The sequence below is a fragment of the Macrotis lagotis genome, chromosome 6, assembly GCF_037893015.1.
Source record: "Macrotis lagotis isolate mMagLag1 chromosome 6, bilby.v1.9.chrom.fasta, whole genome shotgun sequence".
Classification (NCBI taxonomy): Eukaryota; Metazoa; Chordata; class Mammalia; order Peramelemorphia; family Peramelidae; genus Macrotis; species Macrotis lagotis.
This window is the reverse complement of record NC_133663.1, coordinates 28,364,561-28,385,890: the sequence shown is the minus strand read 5'-3', so window position 1 is coordinate 28,385,890 and position 21,330 is coordinate 28,364,561.

Here is a 21,330-nt window from a genome sequence, read left to right as displayed (position 1 = left end):
GAATCAGGAAAACTCCTCTTCCTAAATTCAAATTTAGACCCAGATTCTTACTATTGATGTGACCCTGGGCAAGTCACTGAACCCTGTTTGTTTCTGTTCCTCATATGTAAAATGAGCTAGAGAAGGAAATGGCAAACCAGTCCTGTATCTTTGCCAAGAAATTCTCCCAATATGGTCATAAAGAATCAGATACAATTAAAATAACTCAAGAACAATAAGTTTATTTCCATAATATCTCTTGAATGTAATCCCAATAACAGCACTGTTGTCCACATCCCTAATTCCCCTTTGATGCAAACTATTATAATATCCTTCAAAATGATCTTCCTGTTTTCAGATTCTACCATTCTGCCTCCAGAGACCAGTCAATATCATCTTTTAAACACACAGATCTGAAAATATCCTTTCTTCAGTCCAAAATCCTCCCTGGCTCCCCATTTACTCTAGGTTAAACTGCAAATCCTTTAGCCTGAAATTTAAGATCATTTATAAAGGATAGGATAATTGCAAAAAAATAGGGACTGGGCAATTTTTGCAGTTCTTTTTCTTCTAAGAAACAAGCCCAAAGACTTCAACATCCAATGTCTTGTCAGTCTCTTATCCAACAAACCAATATTTTTCAGTTTTTTATCTTGTTTCTCTGTTTTTCTCAATAGTACTGCTAGTTCTTTTCCTGAGTCAAAATTTAATTCAATTTGATTCAACAGACATCTAATAAGCATCTGCAATATGCAAGATGCTGGGTTCAGTGCTCTCTGTCTTTGTTGAAAGTTTTAAATCATTCAGTGTAGTGTGGAAGAGAGAATGCTAGATTTTAAGTTAAAGGACTTCATTTCCAGTCCTATGTCTGAGGCTTACTAGCTGTTTGGCCATGGTCAAATCACTTAATCTCAAGTCTCAGTATTCTACTTATAAGAAACAACATGGAGTAGTGGATTGGAAGACGTCCTTGAATTCAAGAAGTCCCAAGTTCAGTTCAACTTGCAAGAAACACTCTGTGAGACTAGGCCAGTCACAATCTAGCTCCAGGTAATTTTCTGAGACTGTCCGCTACAGAGGATATATTGATGATCATTCCTAAACGTTCTTTTATTTTGATAATCACATGTGACTTTTCGTGATCCAATGAACCATAGCTTGCCAAGCCCTGCTATATTCTTCACTGTCTCTCAAAGTTGGTCCAAGTTCCTCCAAGGCAGCATCCATCAAAATCATCCTTCACGACTGTCCCTTTTCCCTTTGGCAAACATTTCCCAGAGTTCTATATTCTCATTATGTGACCAAAGTAATGAAACTTCAGCTTCAGGAACTGACCTTCCACCAAATAGCTGGAATTCTAAAAGTTCTCCATAAATCCCAGATCCAACTGCCAAGATTACCAATGAGACGGGGTCTTTTTGAGGATCAAATGACATAAATTGTGTCAAAATGTTTGTGCATTTTAAAGTGTTACATAAGTTCTCTTTCTTATTTATTTCCAAGGTAATTATTTCAGTTAACCTTCCTTCCTTTTTCTTTTTAAAAAATTAAATTGTATTTTCTTCCTTTCTCTTTCAAGCAAGCCTCTATATCTTCTTTGTTGTCACAAGTTTCTAATATTTTCATTCTCTTTACTTTTCTCATCTAGGTTTAATAATGTTTCATCATAGTGCATTTGCGGACCAGACATTTCTGTGCCTGTAACTTTCCACACCCTTCCCTGAAGCTCATATCTCTCCCTAGGTAAACTCCTCCATGATTTAGCAGGTCTGGCACTTTATCAGTTCTATAGTAGATCAAAAGGCTAAGTTCACACCTTGCCTGTGATGAGAGCTATGGAACTGGGAGCTTTGGATTCTCTATAGAATGTTCTTCCTCAGATGAGCTCAACTAGTCCTCAGGTTATACAGCACAATCTTAAGACTGGGGGAGAGTTCTGACATCATTTTTAGCAGCAAATGCTCTAGACTTGAAAGCCACCAAATACAACCTATAGTCTTTTCTTTTTTTTTGCAAGGCAATGGGGTTAAATGACTTGCCCAAGGTCACACGGCTAGGTCATTATTAAGTGACTGAGGCCGGGTTTGAACTCAGGTCCTCCTGACTCCAGGGTCAGTGCTCTATCCATTGTACCACCTAGTTGCCCTACAACCTATATTCTTATGGAACACTTCATTATAATAGACTTAACAAGTGGTCACAAGTCTCTATGTGAAGATTTCCAATGAGCAGGACTTTTAGCTCAATCACATTAAAGAATTTTACTAGTTGGGAGGTTAGTACTAATACTGAGACTATCTTTGCTTCTGGAACTTGCCCTCAGTGTCCTAATTCTGGCTTAGGGACTGAGAGAAGAAACTTTAAACATCTTCCATGTGACAGTCCTTCACATATTTAGAGAGAACTCTCATTCCCTACCATACTTGAGTATTCACTTCTTTATTTTTAAATATTAAGTATTTAGGGGGTGGCTAGGTGGCTCAGTGGATAGAGCACTGGCCCTGGAGTCAGGAGTCCCTGAGTTCAAATCCAGCCTCAGACACTTAATTATTACCTAGCCGTGTAACCTTGGACAAGCCACTTAACCCCATTGCCTTGCAAAGCCTATAAATAAATGAATGAATGAATGAATAAATGAATAAATAAATATTAAGTATTCACTTCTTTAGGACAAATACCCACAGTTCCTACCAAGGATTCTCATACTTGAATGGCATGCCCTCAAGATCTTCCAAAATTCTGGTTGCTCTCTCCTGGACATTCTCCAGTTTCTCATTTAGTTCAGCATCTCTATGGGGTGATACTCTCTCTACAAAATCACTAAGATGTGGTCATCCAGCCTCTCCCCTTTTGTTGAATGGAGCTAATTATCTCAGAATTTATCAATTATTTAATTTCTTTTTTATATATAATTTTTTTAAGTTTTTGCAAGGCAAATGGGGTTAAGTGACTTGCCCAAGGCCACAAAACTAGGTCATTATTAAGTGTCTGAGGCCGGATTTGAACTCAGGGACTCCTGACTCCAGGGCCGGTGCTCTATCCACTGTGCCACCTAGCTGCCCCAATTATTTAATTTCTTTTAAAAAAAAGATATTTAATCAATTACCATGACAGCCTCACATATAGAAGTGTTTGCTGAGTTGAACTGGTAGCTCATTATTGGACTGTTCTTCCTTATATTGACCTGACCTCTACTTTTGGATAAATTCCACTCATTGGTCATTCTCTGAAGTCACATAGAAATTGTATCCCTCTGTTATATGGCAACACTATTGGTATCTGAAGATGTCTATCTTGTAATGCTAAGTCTTCCTTCTCTATCTTCATCACTTCCATTTCCTCCAATAGTTCTTGATGTAACAAACTTTCAAGGTCCTTCACCTTATTATCATCCTTTGCTAGACACATTCTAATTTGTCAAATTCTTTCTTAAAAGGACCTAGTTAATAGTTAAAGTACAAGTCATTCTATATTAAGCACAGAGGGAGACTGTGACCAGTACAGATTCAACATGAAATGTGTTACCATAGGAAAGAATATGAATGACTCGCCTATCAATAGATTATTACCAAATCACAGGACTGGAGTTTTACAGATGAAAGGGAGCTTTGAGTCATCTAAGATAGATATAAATTAGTTTATAGAGAAATAAACAGAAGCCCATAGAAGTTAAGAGAATTTGTCCAGTTTTCATGTTAGGCAGGATTCAAACACAGTCCTTTCTTATTTCAGGTTCATCAATCTATCCACTACAGTACATTATCCTCCACCAGGGGTTCTTATCCTTTTGTGTGTATGTGTGTGTCATGGACATCTTCTCAAAATGTTTTAAATGCATAAAATAAAGTACAAAGAATTATGAAGGACATCAGTTATGTTGAAATACCATTGGTAATCTTAAAAAATCCAATTTTATGGACCTCTGATTAAGAAAAGAATCTATACCCCCATCATATTTTTTCTGCATAGGTATATTTGGCCATATACCTGCAAAGCATCTGGATCCCACACTGTCCCCTATAACTGAACAAAGTCCTCCTTACCAGTTCTGAATGTAGAATACAGTAAAACTATTAACTGCCATGGTCTTATCATAATACTTATATAGAAATTGCTGTACTTTATATTTTAATATATAAACAACCTAAAGTTCCATTACGGTTATGGAGTTTTGGTAATCCCATGATATTTATTTTAAACTAATAGTCATCACCCTTAGTTCTTTGTCACACGTACTTTCATCATGTTCCTATGATGTTGATTTTTAATGAAATATATAATTTTGTTTTAATCCTTATTAATTTTCATCTTATTAGTCTTGGCCCATTGTTCTAGCCTTTTGAGATATTTTTGAGTCCTGATTCTGTCATTCAACATTTAACTATTCCTCCCAGTCTTGTGTCATCAGAAAATTTGATAGACATGTTCCTATGTCTTCATTTAAATCATTGATTAAAAAAAATATTGAACAGTGCTGGAGACAAAGTATAGAGGGGAGAAAAAAAACTCAGTTTGGAATTAGAAGACCTAATTTTGAATCTTGGCACTGGGAATTAGTTCGTGTGTGATTCAAACAAATCACTGCATCTCCCTGGATCTCTGTAAAAATGAAAAGATTGGACAGAATGCTATCTAAAGTCCCATTTAGTTGCAACATTCTGATTCTATGCCAGTAGAGACATTCTTCCAAATGGAGAATGATCCACTCCGTGGATATAGAATTCAACCAGCTAAAAATCCTCTTAAATATCCTATCATACAGACATGTCTCTTCACCTTTTCCATAAGGATCTCAAGAGAAACTTTTGTCATCCATTTTGTTGAAGTCAAAGGACATCATTTGCAAAGAATTTCCATGATTGACTTGTCGAGTCACCCCACCCAAAAAGGAGAAAAGGTTAATATGGCCTGGCTTTTTCTTAATGAAGCTTCACTGGCTTTGGATGACCACTACTTCCTTCCTAAGTGCTCAAAAACTATTTATTTTCATTATCTGTTCAGTCACTGAGCTGGGAATCAATGTTCAGAAACAACCTGTCCCTTCTTTTTTAAATTTTTGATTGAGGCATTTTCTTACCTCAAGTCTTTGAGACCCTTCTCATGTTATAAAACTTCTCATTGCCGGTAGTTTCACAGTGGTAGATTAAATCCTCCCTGGATTGAAGATTTTTATTTTTCTGGGCTCAGAGAACCCTATTCAGCAGCCATTACCTCCCTCCCTATCTAATTACCTATTAAGGAATGTAAATTCTCTCTTGATCATGTTAGTTCCACATGTCAGTTAGAAGAGCTATAGTCTTTATAGAGAGGACCTTTTTTCTGGTCCCATCATAAACAAAATAAAAATAAATGAAACTATACTAGCTTTTGGGGGGCTGATAGACAATCTGGAAATTGAGTTCTTAAAATGCTGCAAGTAAGGCATAAATTATCATTTTCTAATATCTTAGAGAAAAGAAAAGCCTCCTAAAGAAAGGGGATGCTATGGGTGTAAAAGGTTGCATACACTATCAGATGCAATCAATTAGTCTGGTGATTTTGCTTTAACTTATTTTCTTTGTTGCAAAGGGAAGTTCACTAGAACAGAAGTGTCATAACCAAAAATTACCAGGATATAAAAATATAAAACTTAAAAAACTTTATTTTTAACATGGTTTTAAAAAGCTGGATTCCAATCTGGAAAGAGCTACAGAAACCATCTAATTCATAATGTTTCAGATAATGAAACCAAGATCCCATATGATGAAGCACCAAGTCCCAAAGCACACAAAGTAAGGATTCAAATACAGAATCTCTAACATAGAGAGGGAGAGGGGAAAAGGAATGACTAAAAGAAAGGAGGGAGGAAGGGAGGAAGGGAGGAAGGGAGGAAGGGAGGAAGGGAGGAAGGAAGGAAGGAGGGAAGGAAGGAAGGAAGGAAGGAAGGAAGGAAGGAAGGAAGGAAGGAAGGAAGGAAGGAAGGAAGGAAGGAAGGAGGGAGGGAGGGGAGGGAGGGAGGAAGGGAGGGAGGAAGGGAGGGAGGGAAAAGGAAGGAAAAGGAAGGAAGGAGGGAGAGTGGAGAGTGGGAGGGAGGAAGGAAGGAGGGAGAGTGGGAGGGAGGGAGGAAGGAGGGAAGGAAAGCGTGAGGGAGAGAGGGAGGAAGGAGGAAGGAAGGAAGGAAGGAAGGAAGGAAGGAAGGAAGGAAGGAAGGAAGGAAGGAGGGAGGGAGGGAGGGAGGGAGGGAGGAAGGAAGGAAGGAAGGAAGGAAGGAAGGAAGGAAGGAAGGAAGGAAGGAAGGAAGGGAGGGAGGGAGGGAGGAAGGAAGGGAGGCAGGAAGGGAGGAAGGAAGGAAGGAAGGAAGGAAGGAAGGAAGGAAGGAAGGAAGGAAGGAAGGAAGGAAGGAAGGAAGGAAGGAAGGAAGGAAAAGGAAAGGAAAGGAAAGAGGGAGGGAGAAAGGAAGATAAAAGATGATAGCTATACTTATAAACTTCCTTCCCTTTTCTAAAAGAAAGAGAAGCAGAAATCCATTATTGAGCAACCTAATATGAGGCTTGATTAACTTAAGCATTTGTCAGTAATTAAATATGAAAACAACTTTAAAAGATATTAATGCTCTTCTATAAATCTTTTGAAAACACTTGTTAGAAGCCTCCTGACCCAATCTTTGACTACAAATCAATAGTTATTTCAATGAACCCCAATAATATGCTCATCTCCTACTATGCACTTACACACATACGGAAAAGATGCAATTTTTCTTGAGAGTTATTTCCAACCTCTATCTCCACATCACTACTCTGCCCAATCAATACAAAGTGATAAATTGCAGACCAGTGTATTAAGCCAAAATCCAACACAGCTGTAGTTCATGGTAGCATGTATATTATTTAACTGAGACCTCTGTGACAACTCCTTCCATTGTGGTTTCTGATAAATGTAGTAAATCACCAAATACCTACTGATCGATCATCTAAGTGCTCAGAATTGTCTAGAAACTTGGTTGAGGAGCAAAGAGAAATAAGAACTATAATCAATGAAATTGGTAATTCTGGAGGGAAATCAGACTTTGATGTTTTAAGTATGTGGGTACTTAACATGGTTTCCAATATATCATTCGCTGTCCCTGCAGGTAAATTATATTAACTTCAAGTCAAGTTTTGCTTTTATAATGGTTTTTTAAAAGAATGGCCATTTTTCATATTCATAGGTACCACTATTTTACCTCACACAGATTTATCTTCAAAGATTAAATGTGCTATTGAAATATTAGTCAAACATGAGTCTTGCAAGTATAGATTCTTTGGAATGTGATGATAGGCTTGGGTTTTACTTGACTGAACTCAAAATCTTTTGTGAGATCATTCCCAAAAAGTGAGATGGCAAACACAAAATAGACAACATATCCTCTCTATTTCTCCCCTGCCTTTTGGGGGAGGGAGGGGAGGGTAAAGAGTTATGAAACTATGATTTTTTTCACCCTTGAGAACTCCCAGTCTAGGAACCTATTGCACAGATGCAGATAAATGATTCTTAAATAAATGATACATAAATAAATGTAAATGATTACAACTATAAGGGGAGAATCAGCCGAGAGGGCTGAGAAGTTCATTGATCTGCCCAAGAACTAGTGTCAAAAACCAGACTCAAACATAGGCCTTCCTGATTTTCTAATATACCACCTTGACTCTAATCAATGAACTAATTCAATAATTCAGAACAAAGACCCAGTCAATAATCTAACAAGCATTTGTAATGATGCGCTAGACACTGACAATTAAAAAAGGAAAGGCTCCCTGGGACAAGTATCATCTCCAAAAAGATCTGCCTTCAAGTACTGTAAGTTCTCCAGCTTTCATCAAAATGGTGTGTTTCTTAAATTTTCCTAAAACTCTGCCTCTTAATCCTTTGCAAAGCAGATAAGAATGAAACATTTTATTAACAATTTGGGAGAAAGATGAATGAATTGGGAATTGGGAATATTACTTCAATACCTGGGTGGTCCATCTGTTATCCCTTACTCGTACTGTATGACTGTCCCACCTTCTTTAATCTCCTTTACAAAGATTAAATAAGACATAGTCACCACCCTCCTGCAGCTCACAATCTGTAAGATCACTTGTATCCATAACTGAGCAGAGAATTAATTCGGTGTGAAGTCTTTGGAACAAATACATCCCAGAATAAATAAAAGGAAGCCAGTAACAGCTCATCAGCCAGTCAGTTAACAAACATTTATTAAGCTCCTCCCATGTGCCAGACACTGTGTTAAGTGTAAAAGATACAAATAAAAGAAAATGGAAGTCTCTGGTCTCAAGAAACTCACAGCTTAATGGGGGAGAAAGAAGACAAACAAGATACATATAGGATAGGTTGGAAATAATCACCAGAGAGAAGACAGTCAGAAAGTCTTGCATTTGGAGTCAAAAGACCTGGGTCTAACTCCCTTCTCTCAGCTCATAAATGTGGACCTCAGTTTCCCCAATTGTAATAGGCTCACCTAGATGACCTTTAAGGTTCCTTTCAACTTCAAACCTATAATCTTTTGTCTTGGATCTGAATGCCATCTCTGCCACTAGGAGGTGGATCAAGACAGAGGACCCAGGTCCATTCTCTACAAAATGAAAGCTGACCTTTGAGGGCTCTTCTAGCTCTGAATTCAATGATCCCACTTTAAGCTGAAAGAAAAGGTTTGAGAAAGGTTTTTAAATTATTAGTGTTTCATGTTAGATGTTTATTCGTGCCTTGGCAATCTTGCTACTTCCAAATATACATTCGCATCATTTCTATGTTCCCTACTGCTAAATGTAAGAATCTATTATATTACACAATAAACAGCATCCCAAAAAGCTATAGACAAATCATATTTCTAGAGCTCACATTTGATTTTGAGCATATTAGAAGAGATGGCAATTAAACAAGAAAAGAACAGTGATTACTTTGTGTTTTTTTAAAAGAGATGAATTCTTTATAATATAAATAATTAGGCTTTGATTTGGGCATGGATTTTTTAAGGAGATGCACACCCGAAACCATACTCCAGAATCATGATTCCAAATTGGTCCTAACTCATATGTAAGAGAGTAGTGATGGGCAGAGCCAAGCTGATGGATGGTACATTGAAGTTTGCTTCAGACTTAAAATAATCTATGGACTTGAGTCTCTATAAATTCCATGAATTCATGAGTCATACAAAGATGCAAACCCCTCTCATACTCGTTTTTTTTACTTTGGAAAACAAAATGAAACTATAAAATGTGATTCAAATGAAAAATGTCTAGCATGCATTTTTAGCATCTTATGAGTAAACCCTTAAATAAAGCATTTGGGTATAGGAGGGAAAAAATCATGGGATGAAAAATGTACAATACAGGCTCATTTACTGAGCAAATATAGCAAAAAATATGTAACTGGGAAATAAAAGCCTTATGGAGAATATCGAATATTCTTAATGAAAGCAAGAATAGTGCTAACAGTATTTCAGTTTTATCCAGAGGTTTAGTTTTAGTATGTAACATGTGACATTAAAAACAAAAATGCATCAAAGACAAAGAGGTTAGGTAAAGGAGGAACGTTAGTCATATAATAAGGAGAGGTAAGCGATGGACAATCTGAGAGTTATTTTGAATTAATAAAATCAAAAACTCAGGGGTGTGTTGGTAAATGTTTAATGATCCAATCTTAAAGGGGAGAAATTTCATATGTAGTACACACATTCAAGCTTAAATCTTATCATCATCATTTTCTTCAGTACTTTCTTAAGTCCACACAGTCAACAAAACAATGAAGAAAACTGATTTAGAGAGAGCTAATTTCTGAGATGGAAATACAGGGAAAAGCTTTGGGGTTATAGGGGAATCTTCTCTACATAATTTCCTCACAGGTATGGAGAAGAATTGCAACAGGAGAAGAGGTTGAAGGACAATGTTCTGTATTTAATATCAGATCTAGTCATAAGACAAAACCACTCCAAAGGTCATTCCTTTTAGCCCAGAATGTGTTTCTGAGCTCAGTCTTAAAGGACTAGTATGCCAACCCTCTTTTACTTAATAGCAAAGTGGATCTATCTGTAATTAAAGGCCCCACAGAAACCATCTGTTTAATCTGTTTGGTGCTAAGTGCTGGGATACTGAAAGAGGGAATAAAACAATCTTTGCCCTCAAGGATCTTACAGTCTAAGGGAGGAGATAGATTGACTGTGTGCGTCTGTGAAAATGGGGAGGGGGGAGAATGTGTGACCATTCTAAAGGGATGCAGCAGACAATCCACATCCCAAAATGCATAAGGGGATATTTTATATTACTCAATCTAATGTCAATAATCTAATGTCAATCAAATGTCCTCTCAGTACCCCCAGAAAACTATCTAAGTTTCTAGATTACTCTGAGTCTCAGAATCCTCATCTATAAAATAAAATGGTTCTACTAATTGACCTTTAGGTCCCTTCTGTTCTCAGTTTGGGATCTTATGATTCTATGATCTACCTTTCCTTACACTGGAATTCATTGGACCAGGGACTCTGTCCCTTATAAATAGGAAAGAGAAGACAGGCGGCATGGGTCAAATGAATTGAAAGAACTAATTTGGGAATCAGGAAGATAGCAGGGAAGACCTACCCTCTTCATGTCCTGGCTGGGTGACTCAGGGAGGGTCTCTCTTCTCTCTCTCTCTCTCTCTCTTCTCTCTCTCTCTCTCTCTCTCTCTCTCTCTCTCTCTCTCTCTCTCTCTCTCTCTCTCTTCTCTAATATTCTAAATAGGCAGGCAGATTCTGATCCACAGCAGTTGACAGAATTCGCTATTACAAGTTTATTCCACCACCACTACCATCAAAAAAAAAGAAAGAAAAGAAAAAAGAAATGCTGACGTAAGTGCCTCCAGTAATAACTATTGTTTAGATAGCTCTTTCAAGATCACTAAGAATGCCCTTTTATATAATCTCATTTATACCTCACAACAGTCTTCCAAAGGGTGAAACTGGTATTATACTCATTTTATGAATGAGGAATATCTGGCTAAGGTAATAATCATTGTATGCTCATGCCAGAAACTGTATTGTATTCTACAATTATTATTTCATTTGGTCCTCACCAACCACCTTAGGAGGTAGGTCTTATTATCATCCCCATTTTACAGATGAGGAAACTGAGACAAACATGGATTCATTAACTTGGCCAAGATCACACAGTTAGCCCAAGTTTGAATTCAGACTTTCCTGACTCCAGACCCAAGGATCTATACACTTTACACCTAGTCGACCCCATTGAGGCTAAGTATCTTTCCCAGGGTTTCATAGACAGTAAGTATCTGGGGATAGGATTTCAGCCTGACCCCAAAGTTCTGACTCCTAACACTTCCATTCTCCCAACCATCCTAGGATGCACAACTTCTTCAGCAGAGTCCTTGGGAATCGAAAACAGATCCAGGATTTAAATGAGAGAAAATGGGGGGGGGGGGGATGTGTGACCTTTCTAAAGAGATGCATCACACAATCCACATCTTGCAATGCACAAGTGTACATTTTCGATTATTCAAGAGATAGAGAAGATTTTACCCTCATTCCCTATTGCAAACACACACACACACACACACACACACACACACACACACACACACATATTTATATGTATATATATATATATATATATATATAAATTTTCATGGATGGATGGATATATATGTCTATACATACATATATATATTTATATACATATATAAAATGCATATTTTGTGGAGTACTGCCAAACTGAATGGCCTAGAATATACTAATTTGCAATATTTGCTATTCCAGTTCATGTAACAACCAAAATTCAGTCTCTAGAGAGACAGAGTGGATATTTTTGAACTAAAAACAGCATGCAGTGACCACTTAAAGAGTAATAGCAAACATTTGGAAGGCCATTTTACCATTTTCAAATCCCTTATTACTTGTGCAAGTTCCTTGAAGCTTCACTGGGAGTTAGGCTCTGTACAGAGTCATTCTTCTCTCCTAAAACATGATTAACCTGGAGACTCCAGGAGATCTACTGACCTGTCTGAAGTCACACAGCTAACAATGAGGAGAAGGAAGAGGAGGATCCAGATCTCTGACCCAATTTACCCCATACCACACTTTTTTCTTCTACTAAAAAAGAAGAGAAAGTGGTTATTTTTTGTAGAGGCAAAGAAAGTTCCATTTGTGGTAACTTCCATTTGGAAATGGAGGGGATGCCCATCAACTGGCAAATGGCTGACCAGACTTTGGATATGAATGTTATGAAGTACTGTTGTTCTGTAAGAAATCATGAGTGTTCTGAATTCATTCCAAAAAAGGATGGAAAGACTTACATGAACTGATGCTGAGTGAAGCGAGCAGAACCAGGAGAACATTATACACATTAACAACACCGTAAGATGATCAGTTCTGATGGATGCAACTGTTCTCAACAGGTCAGTGATCAAGGATAATCCTCAGAGACTTGCTATGGAAAATGTCATCAACATCGGGGCGGGGCGGGGGGACTGTGGATTCTGAATGCAGAACAAAACATGCTCTGTTTTATATTATTTTTCCTTTCTCATGTCTTTTCCCCTTAGTTCTAATTCGTCTTTCATACCCTGACTAATATAGAAATATATTAAATGTGACTTTACATTCACAACCTACATCAGATTGTTTGCTGCCTTAGGGAGGAGGTGAGAAGAGAGGAGGTTGGAAAAATGTCGAACTCAAAAGTTTGCAAACGGATAAATGTTCAAACTAGCTTTGGATGCCATTGGAAAACGAATAAATAAATAAATAACCAGGATAAAAGTTGCACAACTAGTAAAGGATTTAAAAAAGGAGAAGAAGAAGAAGAAAAACAAATTACAGTTTATTGCTGCGATTGCTGTTGGCCAGTCATTCAGACTCTTGGACCTGAGTCAAAGACTCAGTGACTCTATGGTCATTGTTCATGGGGTTTTACTGGCAAATATACTGAAGTAGTTTACCATTTCCTTCTCCAGTTTTCTGAAGGCTTAAGTGACTTGCCAAGGGTCACACAACGAGTAAGTGTCCAAAGTGAAACTGGAACTCTAGCTTCTGACTTGCAAGCCTAGGAGATCTACCCACTGCACCACCTAGCTGGCCTAAACCTCCTTCCAAAACATCATTTTTTAAAAAAACTTTACTTAATTTACTTAATCTTCATTTACTAATTAGTAATTACTTAGTATTTTTTTATTTTGCTTTTAAAAAACAATTAAACTTTTACATATTCCCAGAAAACACTTGAGTCAGTTTTAGAGCTAAAGGAGACTGACTTTCAGTTCAAGTCCTCATTTTAAAAATGAGGAAATTGAAGCCTCAAGAAGGGCAAATGACTTTTCCAAAGTCACACAGGCAAGAAGTGGTAAGATCTGAATGAAAAGCCAAATAGAGTTGAAAGGGACCTTCACAGGCATCCATCTCTCAATTTATAGCCTACTCAGAGATTCTAACTGATCCTCCCAGGGTCACATAAGAAGAAAGTGGCAGAGCCTCCATTTGAAGCCAGGGCCCCTAATTTCAAATCCAGTGCTTCCTAAATAAAACCTGGTGAATTCTAATGAGGATCAGGTTCAAAAAGAAAAAAAAAGATCAGAGCATGAAGTAGGGCTGTTACTTTTCCTCCCTTGTGAGTTGGGGAACACAAGCTACCAGGAAGCCGCTTTCCCGCAGAGTCCTGTGATTGCCTATTGATTCCCTCAGCTCCCTCAGCCCCATTCTCTCTTCTGCATCAGATCAGGTCAGGAGTGAATCTGCACCCTACAACGGTTCTGCTCTTTTGGGTAGCATCCCTTGCTAACAAACAAGGTGTGCGGCATTTCCACATCATCTTTCATTGATTCTCAAATTCAAGAGCAGTGGCAAATGGAGCTCAATTTCCTCAAGGCACCCTCCATTCCTGCACAAATAATTACCTAGAGAATGTGGTTTTTTTCTTTTTTTTTAAATGCATGTCAGACATATTTTCCCCCCTCTGGGATAACTCCCATAAAAGTCTCCTGATCACCAGGGTAATAACATCACAAACAGAGTATGAATGGATTTTTTTCCTCCCAAGGTCTATAATGGTCCTGAACTAGCAATAAAAAAGAAATAGACTCAGTAAGCTACAAAATCGGCGAGCCAGACTGCTAGCTTGTCATCTACCCTGGGATCAGTCACCCAAATAGTTAAGCTTTCCAATTCTTTATCTATAAAACTAGGATTACCCTTCCTTACTGGGTGGAGCTGAGCACCTATAAAATTCAAAAGACTCAGAAACATAATCAAATGTCTCTCCATCTCATGGCTCCCATACTTGATTCCTCAACTCTTGTTGAGGCTTCCCTCATGTTAGCTTCTGCAGCCTTTTGGGTTGAGGTTTCCTCACATCTGTCTTTGAAAACCCAACCATAGGTCAAATCTAACTTTTAAATGAAGCCTTTCCTGAGTTCCTGCCACCCTCCATACCGAAGCAATTGAGACAGCAAGAGTAGAAAGACTGGACCATGACCACATGAGTAGTAAGTGTCTGCGGCAAGATTTGAACTCTAGTCCTCCTGGGTCTTTCACTCTATCCATGTGGCACTTGGTTTTTTTTTATAGAGGAGGAAAGTGACCTGGATACCAATATTTTCCTGGTGATACCATATGGCTTCATATCATAGAATACTATGTTTCGATTAAAATGATTAAACTCCAGAGGCAAGCAAAAGCTTCATGGGCAACAATAGTCATCATTGATGATGTTTAGGCAAAGAGTTTATTGACCAAATTTAATCCAAGGAAGAGATGAGAAGATATATCTCCCTTCTTTACAAAAGTGGGGGACTATGGGTGTGTAGCATGACTTATGTTGTCTGACTGGATTGATACTTTGATTAGTTTTATTCCGGCCATTTTTCCTCCCTTTTTCCATTCATTGTTTTTAAGGAAAGAGAATATTTTGAGACAAAAAGCAAAAAAAAAAAGAATAAAAAGGGTCATTGAGATGCACAAGACTAAACTTAGTGGCCATTAAACATAATGGACCCAGACAGTTAGGAATCTTTCATTCTTTCTCTTTTTCTTTCCTCCTTTCCCATTCTTTCCTTCCTTCCTTCTTTATTTCTTTCCCTCTTTCCTTCTTTCCTTCCTTCTTTTTTAATTTCTCTCTTACTCTCTCCTTCTTCCTTCCTTTTTTGCTTTGTATTAGGCACATATTTTGCTTTTTTCTTCCCTCCATTGCTACCAGGATACTTAGGACACTGGTGAGGCATCAGCCTTCTTGCCTCCAGCAAGCTCCCCTTCTAATGACATGTGCTGAGAAATCACCTGGATGAGCTTTTTTAGAATTGTGTGAGAACTACCAGTCAACAGGCACTGAGTGAGGGCCTGAGGGGTGTTCTGTGAGAAAGACATGAATTTTAGTTTGCAGATTTTATAAGAACTCTTTTGATGCTAAAGTTTTAAGGGGAAACAAGGGGGAGAGGTCAGCAGAGAATCTGAAAATAAACTTTCAGATTACCCTGAGCATGTATAAATTAAATATGAAAGATAGATCCATAGAAAAAGCAACCAGGACTTGAGAGCCCTGGGTTCAAGTCCAACCCTTTACCAACTATAAATCTATAGTCTAGTCACTCGGTCTCCAGTTTGCTTATCTGCAAAATGGGGCATGATACAAGCATCTTTTTTTTTATTATCCTTTATTATGGAGATGCTTGTTTTATTTCACAAGTTAAAAGTAAAACAAAAAGATGCCACAGGCACATGGTACAATAGATAGAGCACTGGGCCTGGAGTCAGGAAAATCTGCATTGTAATTCAGCCTCAGACTCTTACCAGTTATGTGACCCTGTTTGCTTCGGTTTCTTCAGCCGTAAAATAGCCAGGGAAGGAAATGGCACATCCCTCCAACATCTCTGCCAAGAAGGCCCCAAATAGCATCCCGAAGAGCTGAACACGATTGAACAGCAAACAACAAAGATGGGGATAATAATAATTGTACCACTTACTGGTCCTTCAGTGCTTCCGTGGGGAAAACGCTTTGTTAACTTCCAGGCGTTATATTATATTTTTCTGTGCTTGTCACATTTTAATGAATTTGATTCAGAAACAAATAATTGTCAATCCACATTTGCACTGATATTTGAGGGGTCATCAACCTTTATTTGAGGGGGGAAAAGAAGCATGAAATGACCCATGTGACGACGTGGCCCTGTCATGAACGTAACAAGCATCTCCTCCTTCCAATAAGTCACTTTAATTTACGCTTCCCCTTGTACAATAGATATTATAGAGGACACCTTAGGAGTAATCTAGAATAAACCCTTTATTTTAGAGATGAGAAAACTGGGGCTCAAACAAGTGACTGAAGGACAGAAGAGAAGGATGGAAGGAGCAGATAGGGGGTTCAAGGCCAGCCTCTTGGGATCCAAAGCCATTGTTCTTTTCTACTCTGCATTTGCTGTGTCTCCTCAAAGAGGATTTCCTTCTCCCAAGATTTCTGAAGTTATTCCAGATACATTTCTCCATTCTTGAGCCGGTATATACACCAGGTTATATGCAGGATATATCCCAGTTCATATCCAGGGTGTCCTGGAAGTCTAAGGGCAGTTTTAAATTCGTAAAACTTACTAATATCCTCAGGCAGGGATTTGTTATTGCAATGGTGATCGTGATCATTTCAGCTCACTTTTACATTCTCACTTTTATACCTATTCTTGATTTTAAGTGAAACTATATAGCTCATTACAACTTTAAATTTCTGGGATGCCCAGTACCTTCAATGGCCTTTTTGTATCTAGCAACTGACTGAATTAGGTTGATTACTATCCCAGAATCTCCGAATTCAAGCATCTGAGATAAGCAAGCAACCTCCTTTCCAGAATCCTCTTGAATCCTTCCAAGGATGGGGAGCGTACTACCTCCCAAGGAGGTTTAGTCTATTTTTTTTTTAGGTTTTTACTAGGCAATGGGGTTAAGTGGCTTGCCCAAGGACACACAGCTAGGTCATTATTAAGTGTCTGAGTCTGCATTTGAACTCAGCTACTCCTGACTCCAGGGCCGGTGTGCTCTATCCACTGTGTCACCTAGCCGCCCCTTTAGTCCACTTTTGAATGGGTAAAGCTGATAATTATTGCCTTGTAGTCTCTCCAGATCTATTTCTCTCTGTGACATCCACTTCTGCTTCACTGTGTACTGCCCTCTGGGGTCAAAGTAAACAATCTAATTCTCCCAGTATAAGAAAAGTTTCTTATCACATCCACCCAATCCTTTCTTCTCCAGAATAAACATTCTTAATGTCTTTAACTGATCCTTCAATTGATCCAGCATCTTTCCTCAAATATGGTACCTAGAATTAAATTTAGTCCCTCAGATGTTGTCTTTCCAGAAAAGAATACGGTGAGTATGTTAACTCCTTCATTCTGTACATTTCTCCATTCTCCAGCTAGCATGTACTAGCTTATATAGAGGTGATGCCAGCTTATATACAGGGTGTCCCAGTTTATATACAGGGTGACCCAGAAGTCTAAGGGCAGTTTTAAATTCTTAAAGCTGACTAATATCTTCAACTAGGGTTCTGCTATGGCAATGAAGACCATCATCATTTCAGCTCCCTTTTTGATACATCCTGATCACTTATTCTTGATTTTAAGTGAAACCGTATAGCTTATTACAACTTTAATTTTCTGGGACACCATGTTCATCCTTACTGCCTCTTTCGCCACTGATTTCAATTTTAGTCTCTCCTAACCGAGCATTTAAAGTTCCATTGAAATCAGTTACCTTCAATGTGGCAGACCCTTTTCTAGGGACTGGGGAGTAAAAAAAAAAAGTTCCTTCCCTCAAGGAGTTTACATTCTACAAAGGGACAATGCTCACCCTGAGAAACAGGCACAATTTGTATAGAGGGTAAACCCAGAGAATTCTGCAGAAGAATTATGAAGATAAAAAACAAAATACTTCAGTGTAGGGCATGACTGAAGACTATCAAGGCGAGTTAGGAAAGTCCAAAGAAAGGGGAGATTCTGAAGTGTTTAAATATGCCACAAGTTGGGAAACAGCCCATCCAAACACCTGGTGGGCAGAATGATCCAACTAGAGGAGGCAGGGCAAAAAGGCCAGTTGAGCTAGAACAAACTAAGTAATTTAATGACAAGGAACTCTCCACTTATCATTTGCTCAAAGGTCTGCTACAGAACCATCTTGGTGCAGAGCGTTTTCTAGAATTCTAAGGTCCACATTCCATTGTTGCTGACTTTTCTTTCAGGTCCTGGACCTAGCTTTGAACCCAAGACCTTGGGGAACACAAATAATTCCTTCCTCCTTCCCCTTCCCCTCCTGGGATCAGAGAGATTGGAAAGTTGCACTTAAAGGAGGAAGAAGTGACCAGGATGTGTCACAAGATGAAGCGCTTACCAGGGTGATGAAATTATTGAGGTCGTCATAGCAATAAGCAAAGCCCTGGGGAAGGTATTAATAATTGAGCATGTGGTCATGGAGATTCCCCTTACAAAAGAGAATATCATAGGCATGTTTAATATGAAATGTAACTACTGTGGCAGAGAGAACTATGCCTCTTGGCTGAGTTTCCTTTGAAGCTATTACCTTGCAAGGTTAAACACAGGCATGAGCCTGTCATAACCAAGACAATCTTAATCAAAAGTAGTGGAGGGACAGCTAGGCTCTGACATCAACTAACTAATAGCAGAAGGTAGGAAGGAGAAGGAAAAGGAGGAGGGGGGTAGAGGAGAAGAAAAAAGAGGAGGAAGAAGAGATGAAGGAGGAGGAGGAGGAAAAGAAGGGAGAGGAAGAGGAGGAGGAAAAAGGAAGGGGGAGGAAGAGGAGAGAGGTAAAGAGTGAGCAGGCTCAAACTAAAAATGGTATCACTTTAGATATGATATCCAGGGTCCTAAGCTATAGTAAAGGAGATGACCACATATATGCATTTTAAGAGCCTCTGAGGATCCTCTGAATGGAAGTCCAGAGCCTTCTATTGTCGTGGACACCTGCTTAGGCACCTGCAAGAAGAAAATCATATCTAGGCTAGGAATAAGGCCAACTACCCCAGAAACACCTGAGATGGCAAAAGATGAAAAATTTTCTTCTCTTTGTGCCCAAGATAGAATGTTGATTGTATCTACCCAACAAAGAAAGTAAAATTGGCTTGAGCAAAATAAGGTCTATTAAACTCAATTTTGCAATGTCACTACCAGTAAATCAAGATTCCCAAGAAGCACTGGGACCTAAGAGAACAACAGCGGCGGCAGCAGGCTTTAACCTTCACCAATGTGGCACCCAGTTAAGCTCATCTGTTCTATTTTCTTTCCTGGAAAATGGGGGTATTTCTCTTGGGGAAATAGCAGAGAATGAAATCAAATCACTGAGTAATGTTTATGATATGATGGGCTGGAGAAGGGTTGAGTTCCTGAGAAAATAAATCCATTGTTTCCTTTTTGGTTTCTTGTCTTTGTATACCTGTGATTGTTTCCATATGGGAAACTCTGTATAAAAATTTGCCCTACCTATGCAGAAGCCCAGGTCTCTTGGGACAGTATCAAATAGCTAATGCTTAAAGGAATCCTGTGGCTTATTTAGACTAATCCCTTCAATTTACAGTGGAGGAAACTGAGACCCAGAGAGTTGACTTCTTTCATCCTAGCTTCCCAAGGTAAAGAGGTAAGATTCCTCATCAGCTTCTCCCATTTTAATTTCAACTTTTTCCCATTCCACCAGGGAGGATGAATTATAAAGACCCTGAGAGGTTAAAGAACTTATGACAATCATAGAGCAATGTATGTCAAAGTTAGTAATGGAACCTCAGTCTCCCTGATGCCAAGACCTGCCTTCCCTCTAATGGGCCACACTGACTCTCATTTCATTTTTAACAAAGATTGAGCACACATACAGGGGTATACTCACTTGAATTAAAAAAGCCAATACATGAATGCATGGTTTTATTCAAAAGAAATTAGCAGGTGAATTGTTTTTAAAAGCAGAGTCCTCCTAATCTAATCAAATCTTTGTGAGAAGCTATTATGTCCTTACAATATTATGTTTCATGTATGCATTAAAGATGTGGTTCTATTTACAAATTTTCAATTTACACACAAATTGTAAGGAGAGCATCTATTAAGAAAAGCAAGAAAAACCTGTATGAAAAATGAATCAAGGCAGGAGAACTAGAAAAAGGCAGTTGGTATGATAATTCAAAGATTGAAATGCATTAGAAATAGGAGTGATTTTTATAATAATACAAGAAATCAGAAAAAAAACAGAATAAGGCTATCTTTTTGATGTTGATTTTCAAATGGTCTAAGAGTCCACAATTGGTTTTTGATGTCTGAAATCTCCTTTTGGTGGTAAAGAGATACTTTCTTGTAGATGCTGATCATGAATTTGTTCCCTCCCCAGGAATTAGATTCTGCTGACAGTGGGGTCAGTAGCATCATTTTTATATACAAAGTCCAGCATATCACAAAGATTCTTAGTCTTTCTTTTTGTGTCATCAGAGAATCAGAAACTGAGGGAATGGCCATTAGTTATGGAATATTTGAACAAGTTATAGCATATCAATTGATGGAAATCTATTGAGCTTTAAAAATTATGAAGAAGGTTTCAGAGAAACCTGGGAAGACTTGAATCAACCGATGCAAAATGAAGTCATAGAACAAGGAGAACAAGTTATATAATAACAACAATATTATAAAGACAACCAACTTGGAAAGACTTAGAAATTCTGATAAACAAATGGAACCAGAAGAATCAGGATGAAAAATGCTACCCCTCCTGATAGAGGTGATGGACTCAGAGAGCAAGTGGTGGCATATCTTTTCTCTTGGATTTGACTAATGTGAGGAGATGGTTTGTTTGACTATACCTATCTGAAATATTTTGTTTTCTTGATTTCTAAATGAGTAGGACAGATGGAGTTGGGAGGAAGATAATTTGGAACTGAAAATAAAATACAACTAAATTTAGAACAAAAAATAAAGTCCAGCATATAATTCCTGAAAATCTATTATGTGAAAAGCAGTTAAAGAAGACTAAGTGAGAAAATCAGAACGTAAATTCCCTCATTAATTTAAAATGAAAGAATGTAATGTCAGTGCTTCTGAAAAGAAAAATGATTCAGTGGTAAAATTTGTGGATAACTATCACTGAGAAAGAATTATAGATGTCACCTAAAGAGATCAATGTGGTTACATAGGGAGCTCTCTAAAATTACAGCAAACCCAATTGAAAAAGACATAATCGGACCAAGATATCCTCTGAGTTAAATGGTATCAAATTAATGGATGTTGGAGAGAAAGTACAACAATGAAGTTTCCATATCAAAATCATTTTTTTCCATCATAGTCATTATCACTTTGGAAATACTGGAATCAGTATGTTTAAGAGGCAAT